Raw genomic sequence first — 10183 nt, forward strand, 5'->3', positions numbered from 1 at the left:
CAGAAATACTACAGGCCAGAAAGGAGTGGCATGAAGTAATCAAGGTCATGAAAAACAAGGATCTGAATCCAAGACTACTCTACCCAGCATGGCTATCATTTAAAATAGAAGGTCAAATAAAGAGCTTCCCAGACAAAAAAAAAAGGCTAAGGGAAGACATTAGCACCAAACCAGCACTATAAGAAATGTTAAAAGGACTGCTGTAATTAGCAGGAGAAATAGGAAGAAAAATAGAACCACACTAAACAAAAATTGCAATAAATAATTACATATCAAAAATCACCTTAAATGTAAATGGATTGAATGCTCTGATGAAAAGACACAGAGTAGCTGATTGGATAAGAAAGCATGACTCATCTATATGTTGTTTACAAGAGACCCATCTCACAACAAAAGACTCACATAGGTTTAAAGTGAAGGGATGGAAAAAATATTTCAAGCAAACAGAAATCAAAAAAAGCTGGGGTAGCAGTACTCATATCTGATAAAATAGATTTCAAAATGAAGGCCATAACTAGAGACAAAAAGGCCACTACATAATATTGAAAGGTTCTATCCAACAGGAAGATATAACCTTGGTAAACATATATGCACCCAATATAGGAGCACCAAAATATATTAAAAATCTTCTGGAGGACTTCAAAGGTGAAATCAACAGCAATACAATCATAGCAGGGGACTTTAATAGCCCACTGACATCCCTGGATAGATCTTCTAGACAAAAAATTAACAAGGAAACACAGACTCTAAATAAAGAGCTAGATCAAATGAATTTAATAGATATCTACAGAGAATTACACCCCAAACCACAGAATTCACATTCTTCTCAAGTGCACATGGGACATTCTCAAAGATAGACCACATGTTAGGGCACAAACTAAGTCTCTACAAGTTCAAGAAGATTGAAATCATGTCAAGCATCTTCTCAGATCACAATGGTATGCAACTAGAAATCAATTGCAGCAAGAACATGCAAAGACATTTGAACACATGGAAGCTAAATAGCATGTTATTGAACAATGAATGGGTTATAATGGAGATCAAGGAAGAAATTAAAAACTTCCTGGAAACCAATGAAAATGAACACACCACAACACAAATTCTATGGGATGCAGCAAAAGCAAGAGGGAAGTTCATAGCACTACAGGCCTGCCTCAAGAAGCAAGAAAAATTTCTAATAGACTCTCTAACCTCACAACTTAAAGAACTAGAAAGCAAACAAAAAGAAAACCCCAGAGCAAGTAGAAGGAAGAAAATAGTAAAGATCAGAGCAGAAATAAATGACATGAAGACCAGAAAAACAATTCAAAGGATCAATGAAACAAAGAGCTGGTTCCTTGAAAAGATAAACAAGATTGATGGACCCTTACCTAGACTCCCAAAGAAACAAAGAGAGAGAACCAAAATACACAAAATCAGAAATGAAAGAGGAGAAATAATAACTGACACCATAGAAATACAAAGGATTGTTAACAAATATTATGAACAATTATACGGCAACAAATTTGACAATCTAAGTGAAATGGACAAATTTTTAGAAACACATAGTCTCCCAAAACTGAACAGGGAAGAGATAGAAAACATGAACAGACCAATAACAACAAAGGAAATTGAAGATGTAATCAAAACTCTCCCAGCAAAGAAAAGCCCAGGCCCAAACGGCTTCACGGGGGGATTTTACAGAACATTCAAAGAAGTATTAACACTAATTCTTCTCAAACTATTTCAAAAAATTCAAGAAGAAGGAAGACTTCCAAACTCGTTTTATGAGGCCAGCATATTTCTAATTCCAAAACCAGAAAAAGACACTGCAAAGAAAGAAAACTACAGGCCAATATCCCTGGTGAACATAAATGCAAAAATTCTGAGCAAAATACAAGCAAATCCAATCAAGAAATACATCAGAATAATTATTCACCATGACCAAGTTGGATTCACCCCAGGGATGCAAGGCTGGTACAATATTCACAAATCAATAAATGTGATACACCATATAAACAACATGAAAGATAAAAATCAAATGATCATATCAATAGACACTGAGAAAGCATTTCACAAAATCCAGCACCCATTTCTGATTAAAACGTTCAGCAATCTGGGAATAGAGGGATCATATCTCGACATAATAAAGGCCATATATGAAAGACCTACAACCAACATCATACTCAATGGGCAAAAACTAAAAGCATTTCCCTAAATAAAAGGAACAAGACAAGGATGCCCACTTTCGCCACTCTTATTTAACATAGTACTGGAAGTCTTAGCCACAGCAATCAGACAGGAAGAAAAAATAAACGGGATACAAATTGGAAAGGAGGAAGTGAAACTGTCATCATTTGCAGATGACATAATACTATACATAGAAAACCCAAAGACTCCATCAAAAATTTACTAGACTTAATAAATGAATTTGGCAAACTAGCAGGATACAAAATTAACATCAAGAAATCAATGGCATTCTTATACACCAATGACGAACTCACAGAACAAGAAATTAAAAAAAAAAAATCTAGTTACCATCGCAGCCAAAATATTAAGATACCTAGGAATAAACTTAACCAAAGAAGTAAAGGACCTATTCACAGAAAACTACAAGTCATTGAAAACAGAAATGGAGGAAGATATAAAAAAGTGGAAGCACATACCTTGTTCATGAATTGGAAGAATTAACATCATTAAAATGTCCATACTACCCAAAATAATCTATAGATTCAATGTAATCCCCATCAAAATACCAACGACATACTTCACAGAACTAGAACAAATACTTCAAAAGTTCATATGAAACCAAAAAGGACCTCAAATAGCCACAGCAATCTTGAAAAAGAAGAACAAAGTTGGAGGGATCACATTACCAGATTTCAGGTTATATTACAAAGCCACCATAATCAAAACAGCCTGGTACCGGCACAAGAACAAGCATATAGACCAGTGGAACAAAATAGAGAACCCAGAAATGGACCCAAGGCAATATGTTCAATTAATATTTGACAAAGGTGGCAAGAGCATACAGTGGAGTAAAGACAGCCTCTTCAATAAATGATTTTGGGAAAACTGGACAGCTACATGCAAAAAAATGAAACTAGACCATCAACTTACACCATACACAAGAATAAACTCAAAATGGATAAAAGACTTAAATGTGACTCATGAATCCATAAAAATCCTAGAAGAAAATGTAAGCAACAAAATTTCAGACATCATATGCAGCAGAATTTTCACTGATACATCAACTAAGGCAACAGAAACCCAGGAGAAAATGAACACATGGAACTACATTAAACTCAAAAGCTTCTGCACAGCAAAAGATACAATCATCAAAATGGAAAGGCAACCCACTGTATGGGAGAGCATCATTGCCAATGATATATCAGATAAGTGCTTAATTTCCAATATATAGAGAGTACTCTTACAACTTAACAAAAGGAAGACAAAGAACCCATTTTAAAAATGGGTAGAGGAGCTGAATAGACACCTCTCCAAACAGGACATACAAATGGCCAAGAGACATATGAAGAAATGCTCAACATCACTAATCATCAGAGAGAAGCAAATTAAAACAACAATGAGGTATTACCTCACACCTGTCAGAATGGCCGCCATCAACAAATCATCAAATAAGTGTTGGTGAGAGTGTGGAGAAAGGGGACTCTAATACACTGCTGGTGGGAATGCAGACTGGTGCAGCCACTATGGAAAACAATATGGTGTTACCTCAAAACATTAAAAATTCAACTGCCATTTGACCCAGTGATCCCACTTCTAGGAATATACCCTAAGAAGCCTGAAACACCAATCAGAAAGAATATATGTACCCCCATGTTCATAGCAGCACTATTTACAATAGCTAAGATGTGGAAGCAGCCCAAATGTCCATCAGTAGATGAATGGATAAAAAAGCAGTGGTACATATACACAATGGAGTACTATGCAGCTGTAAGAAAGAAAGATCTCTTATCCTTTGAGATGACATGGAGGTACCTGGAAAGTATTTTCATAAGCGAAATAAGCCAAACAGAGAAAGACAATATCATATGATCTCACTTATTTGTTGAATATAATGAACATAACAGTCTGAGGAATGGGGTAGTCCCAGAGATGTGAAAGTGGGGTACAGACTGACAATTCCCAGAAGAGGGGGTGGTGGGGGAGAGATAAACCACAGAACTTATATGCATGTATGCATGAACAGTGGACATGGACAACAAAGCTGGGGACAGGGCAGGGAGAGGGGGGAGGGGAGAATCAGTGGGGGAAAATGGAGAAACATCTGTAACAAAAATAAATTAATTAATTATTAAAAAAAAAAAAAAGGTAGAAATATTTATGGGATAAACTTAGATGCCCTTAGTCACAATCTAGCGAGAATAATAGGCATAAGTATCCCCCAAATAAGTTGCCGATTAGAATAAAGACAGGTGGAATTTATGTGTTAGTCTTGGACCCTCTTGTGTTAAGTCCTGTCCCACTTAAACGGGGATAGTGGGTCAGCAGGACTAGAGCCAGTCTGCCTTCAGCCTCTCAGGCACTGCCTTGGGCCCTATTTTTGGGCCATGAGTTATACTGAAAAGGCCAATTACTGAATGTTCTAACATGTAGGCTTAAAACATGGAGCCTTCCCCTAAAACCTTTGAGGACGGTTCCTCACCAACATCTATGGTAGAGAGTTGAGAGAGAATAAAACTGAGGTATTACCCGGCCGGTGTGGCTCAGTGGTTGAGCGTGGACTCATGCACCAAGAGGTTGCCAGTTCGATTCCCAGTCAGGGCACATGCCCAGGTTGTGGGCCCGATCCCCAGTGGGGGTATGCAGGAGGCGGCCAATCGATGTTCTTCTCTCTCTTTGAGGTTTCTATCTCTCCTTCTTCCTTCCTCTCTCTCTCTAAAGCCAATAAAGAAAAAAATAATAAAAACAAAAACAAAACCTGAGATATCATTACATTTCATGAATTATTTCACACAGTTGAGAGCAGGGTTTTGCTTTTTTTCCCCAACAACCTATAACGAGAGGGACTTCGGAACCTGTGCTGACGGGGCCACCCAGGTGCCGCCTGCACACGTGGTGGGAGAGCCTGGGAGGCCGAGTTCATTTACGGGGCTCTCTGTCCTGGGTGCTGGGCTCGCCGCCTCTCAAAATGCGCCATGGCTGAGGCAAGACCGAGCCCTCACACCTGCTGGAGCCCAGGTCCTTGCCAAGCCAGCAGGCTTCAGACCTGCCCCTCTGAGGCCAGCTTTAATTCAGCAGCTGGTACCCTCCCACCACAGTCTGCGCCACCATGAGACAAACAAGATTCCTGGGTTGAAAGGGGGAGGTGTTGGGGCCTTGGAAAGGTCAGACCGGATTCCTGATCTTCCTATTGCTACCAGCCTGGGGAGAATGTATTTGACTCTTGGCCAAGGCATGCTAATAATCACATCCCTCAGTATAAATCAGAGCACTCTGGCTTCCCAGTCCCTCATGGGGCTTAACTTCATTTCCCACCCTTGGGTTTTGAGCACCTCCTATGTTATTCCAATTAATTCTACATTTTCCTTAAATTAGCTTGCATGGTTCTGTCGCTTGCAACTAAATACTCTCTGAATAAGGCAGAAACTAAAGCTAAAAAAAGATAATTGCCAGAACCAAGGTAGAAATCTCTCCAAGGTATAGAGCTGATTTAAAAAGCAAACATTTAGTTCATTCCTGTTAAGGTTGGATTGAGATATTCAGTTAATGACTAAATACTTACTCTGCCCTCTGAACCCCAAACAGAGAACAGGAGGGGGTGGGGAAGCCAGTAAAAAGCTTAGTGTGCCACCCCATCCCACCCCCAACCTTCCCCTGGCTTGGGCATGCGAGTATCTGCCAAACACATGAGAGCTACCCATTCTACTGTTCAGTATTTATTTTTAGAAACAGCCATATTCATGCTAATTTGTTTGTTCCCTTCCCCTCCCCCGGCCCTATTTTCTACAACCGTTCAGAAATGAAAACTCTAAGAATACAGTCGGGTTGAGAGTAGAGGGTGTTACCTAGAGAACCATAAATGGGGACAGAGAAAGACCCCGAAGCCCAGGATGCCGGAGCCTGGGGCTTTGTCCGTGCTACAGGCAGACAGAAAGAACAGTCCTCAGGCTCACGCTTAGACAGAGGGCGGGACCTCAGAACGAGACCCCGCACCTCTGTCTGAAGGCAGACGGTGGACTGCCAGGAACCTGACCTGGGGTTCGAGGCCACGCTCCCCACATCACTCGGCTCAAGATATGCCCGGGCACATGCCAGGACCCTCAAGGAATTGAGGAAGTCGGTTAGCAAAAGGAACATCTAGTTTAATTTCTTCTCCTAAATGAACAAACAACCAAAAATCCAATATGAAGACAATAAAGACAAAATTGTGTATTTGATAAAGAAAGACAAAATGATATCTTGGAAAAATTATTTACAAGAGACACAATAAATTACTTAAAACCTGCTTGATGTTTCAATACTGTGCAAGAAGACCTGGTCTCTATAAAGTAGACCAAAAGAATCACAAATGGAAACCAGGCTAAGATAAAATCTGAGAGGCAGAGGGAACTGGATGGAATTTAAACGCCCCTCAATGGCAGAGATTACCAAAACTGAATCACCGCAGAACATCAAATCTGTGATATAGGACAAACTTGGTGAAATCTCCAACATTAGAGATAAGGGAAAAAAGATGGAAATGATGAGCGAGGAAGTGATAACCATGGAAACAGATTGAATAACAAATCACAAAATGGTACCCAGAGTAAGAAGCAATTGCTGATTTAGCACTATGGGACCATTGCAATGCACAGGACCACTCCTGGGCAAGGATCCCTGTCCTCGCCTTCACACTTCAGAGAGCCCTGCTTTGGCTCTCCACTGGCCATGCCCCTCTCCATGAAGCAGAGAGTCCACAGGGCCTAGAGGGTGAGCCCACCCTCAGCTTATCCCACGCTCTGCACCCAGATGCACTCTGGGTACCCTGAATTAAATTTTGCCCAGACAGCCTGAATATGCTTCCCAGATTTGGGCAGACCTCTTCCCAGGACCCATCCTCCATGAGTTAGATCCCTGTGATAGTGTGTACACCCCAAGGCTTAAGGGGTGGTCAAGAGGAGCTGTTGCAGGGCTTACAGACAGAGCTCAGCCATGCATGCTGGGACGCCTGCTGTGTGCACGCAATGGCCCTCGTAGGTGGGTCAGAGCCAGGACTAGGAAGAGGAGAGGCAGCCTGGAGGCTGGGGTCCTGTGTCAGTTCTCCCTATAACAACATGGTCTCAGAACTCAGAGGAGGCTGAGGATTCTCTTTTCAAACCAGCCTGTCAGGTGCCTATGAAGGTATATTTGACCAAGTAGGAGGATAGAACACATTTTTTTTAACAGTATGTTTGGATGGTTTATAATTCTTAATTATTTAAGCATATGGCATGTGGCCCTCCATTCGTGTGCTGGGCCCCACAGCTGTGGGGAGGGAGGGAAGGCTTGCCAGCTGTATTATTATTCTTGATGATCCAGCTCCTTCAGGTCACCCCTGTTAAGAAACACAGCATTTTAGCACTGCCTGTGCTGAAAGCCGCAGTCAGCTTCTTTTATGGAAGAGGGAGAAAAGACTGGAGCATCAAAACCTCTGTTTCCCTTTGAGGTTAAGCTTCCCAGGGCAGGAAGTCCCCACACCTCGCCGTGAACTGCTGCCTGAGGTGGAGGCGGAGCAGAGGACTCCGTCTCCACTGTGCACTCCCGACACCACCTTCGGGTAGCTGACCTGCTTCTGCTTCCGGGGGGTGAGATCCGGTTGCCGAATTCCTACAGGTCGTGGTGCCCAGCCAGTGGCATTTTGCTTGCAGGTACACAGGCCTGCCATAGCAAGACCCATCTCTTCATGCCTGGGAGTTTTAAAGGCTTTAACCTAAAGGGTCCTGATCAGTTCCACTGAGTACCCTCCCCTGAGCACAGTGCTGGGGAGAGCTTCTGCTGCTATTTTTGGTGACTCCTATGCGTGGCCAGCATAGCAGCTCCGGTATGAGGCCACCGCCCACACATCAAGGAGCTGTGGAGGGGCCCGGCCTGGACTTCTGGACTTGCTGCTGTTACTCACAGATGGTTCTTGTGATGATTGATTTTATGTGTCGACTTGGCTAGGCTGTGGTGCCCAGATGTTTGGTCAAACAACAGTCTAAGTGTTGCTGTCAAGCTATTTTGTAGATGTGATTAAAATGTAAATCAGTAGACTGTGAACAGAGCAGATGACCCTCCACAATGTGGGTGGGCCTCGGTCAATCAGTTGAAGGCCTTAAGAGCAAAGACTGAGGTTTCCCAAAGAAAGAGGAATTCTCTTCAAGGCTGCAATATAGAAATCCTGTTTGAGTTTGCAAGCTGCTGCTGCGAAGAATGCAGAGTCAGACTGCAACATCAACGCTTAGCTGAGTCTACAGCCTGCCAACATGCCCTACAGATTTCAGACCTGCCAGCCCCCACAGTTAGTGAGCTAATTCCTTAAAATATATTCCCCCTCTCTACATGCATATATACATTTGTGTGTGTGTGTGTGTGCACATCCTATTGGTTCTGTTTCTCTGTAGAACTCTGACTAATACAGCACTGAAGCATTGCTTCTTGGAATGGGCTGGGGGTGCTGTTTTTACCCCAGTCTATATAAAGGGGCACCTACCTTGCCTGACTAAGATACATTTCAGTCAGATCAAAGCCCCAGAGCAAAGGCAGAGAGACAAGAGCGTTCTCCAGGCCCACTGAGTTCTGTGATGTAGGAACTGGCCTGCACTCTGGTATCCTGGCATAAGGTGAGGCAGGCAAAGGGGGTCAGGGGGAGAGGCTGTAGCTGGATGCTCCTGCGGCCACCTCCTGCTCAGCTCACTTGTTCTAGACAACCTGGTCACAGGGCACCGGGCAGCAGAAGTCACTCTGGGGGGGGGGGGGATTTCCACTGTGCCAGGCCAGGCTCCCAGTGGCTGCGGGCCTTGGCACAGAAATGGTTAGGGAAGCAGGCAGCTAGAGAGGCCTGGAGACAATGAGCCAGCAGAGCTGGATGGGCAGCTTGGTGGGGTTCCCAATGGCATCCACACGAAGGGCTGAGCTCAGGGTCGCTGCTCTGTAGGTGACAACAAAGAGAGCTGCAGCCAGAATAACAATACAACCTCTGACGATTCTTTCTCTGAGACTCGGTTTCCTTGTCTGAACAGCAGAGCTAATAACGTATCAGAGCTGTGCAACCTGAAAAGGGTGACACACGTGGAAGCACCAGGCACCATAGCTTGTGCCCAGGAAATAGCAGTGTCCTTCCTCTTTTCCCAGGATGAACGGGCCATCGTCACCATGAAGGGTGACATGAGCAAGTCTGGAGCCTTTTAGAACCCCATGCCAGCATCTGCCTCGGTAAGGTGAGACCCTTCGGCCCCCAGGGCTATTGTGAGGACACCCTGGAGCACCTCACAGAGCAGGTCTTCAGTGAATCCTGGAAAAAGAAAGCTGTGTGGCCCCTGCTCTTGAGGAGGAAACAAAAGACAAGGTGAGTTTAATTTGCTCTTGCACCATTGCAGGACGGAGCAAAAGCACGTAAATGTCAGTGGTATGATTTGCAAGGTGGCGCCAGCTCTGCTCGGGAGAGCTGGGTCTGGTCAGCGTGAGTGGTGGCCTCTGGCTGAAACCTTCACCCTATAATATTGTGCTTCACCACCTGTCACCAGGCTTATTAGTCCAAGGCAGCAAGTGGACCTGCCTAATGACAGATGCAGCCCTTGTGCAGGCTGGAGGGCATGAAGCCAGCCTGGCCAGTCTATTCTTCAGGCTGGACCGGGAGGCCTGCGGCTCCAGACAGATGGCTCCGACCTTTTGTCTTGCTCCGATCGAGAGGCAGTATCTTCCCGTGCATGGAGCACACTCTCTTGCCCTTTTTCAACAGGCAGGTTTAGAGACCCTCTTGGTTTGAATATGTAGTGGGGGAGGGACAACTTATAAGTACACTTGCCACCTGAGGAGGGTGGGTCCCCTTCAATAACTGTCCCTTCTGGGTGGATATGCAAAGGTGGCCGGGAACTGAATTGAAGAGACTGGTCACCAGAGAAAGTGAAGAAGGGAGAGAAAGAGAGGGAAGCAATACTCCCATCTGAGGAATGGCTAAGGAACAGGCGTTTCTAAAATTCCATTTTAAGTGATGTACCATGTTTATGTATCCAAATTT

The sequence above is a fragment of the Molossus molossus genome, unplaced genomic scaffold (assembly GCF_014108415.1).
Source record: "Molossus molossus isolate mMolMol1 unplaced genomic scaffold, mMolMol1.p scaffold_m16_p_13, whole genome shotgun sequence".
In the NCBI taxonomy this organism is placed as follows: Eukaryota; Metazoa; Chordata; class Mammalia; order Chiroptera; family Molossidae; genus Molossus; species Molossus molossus.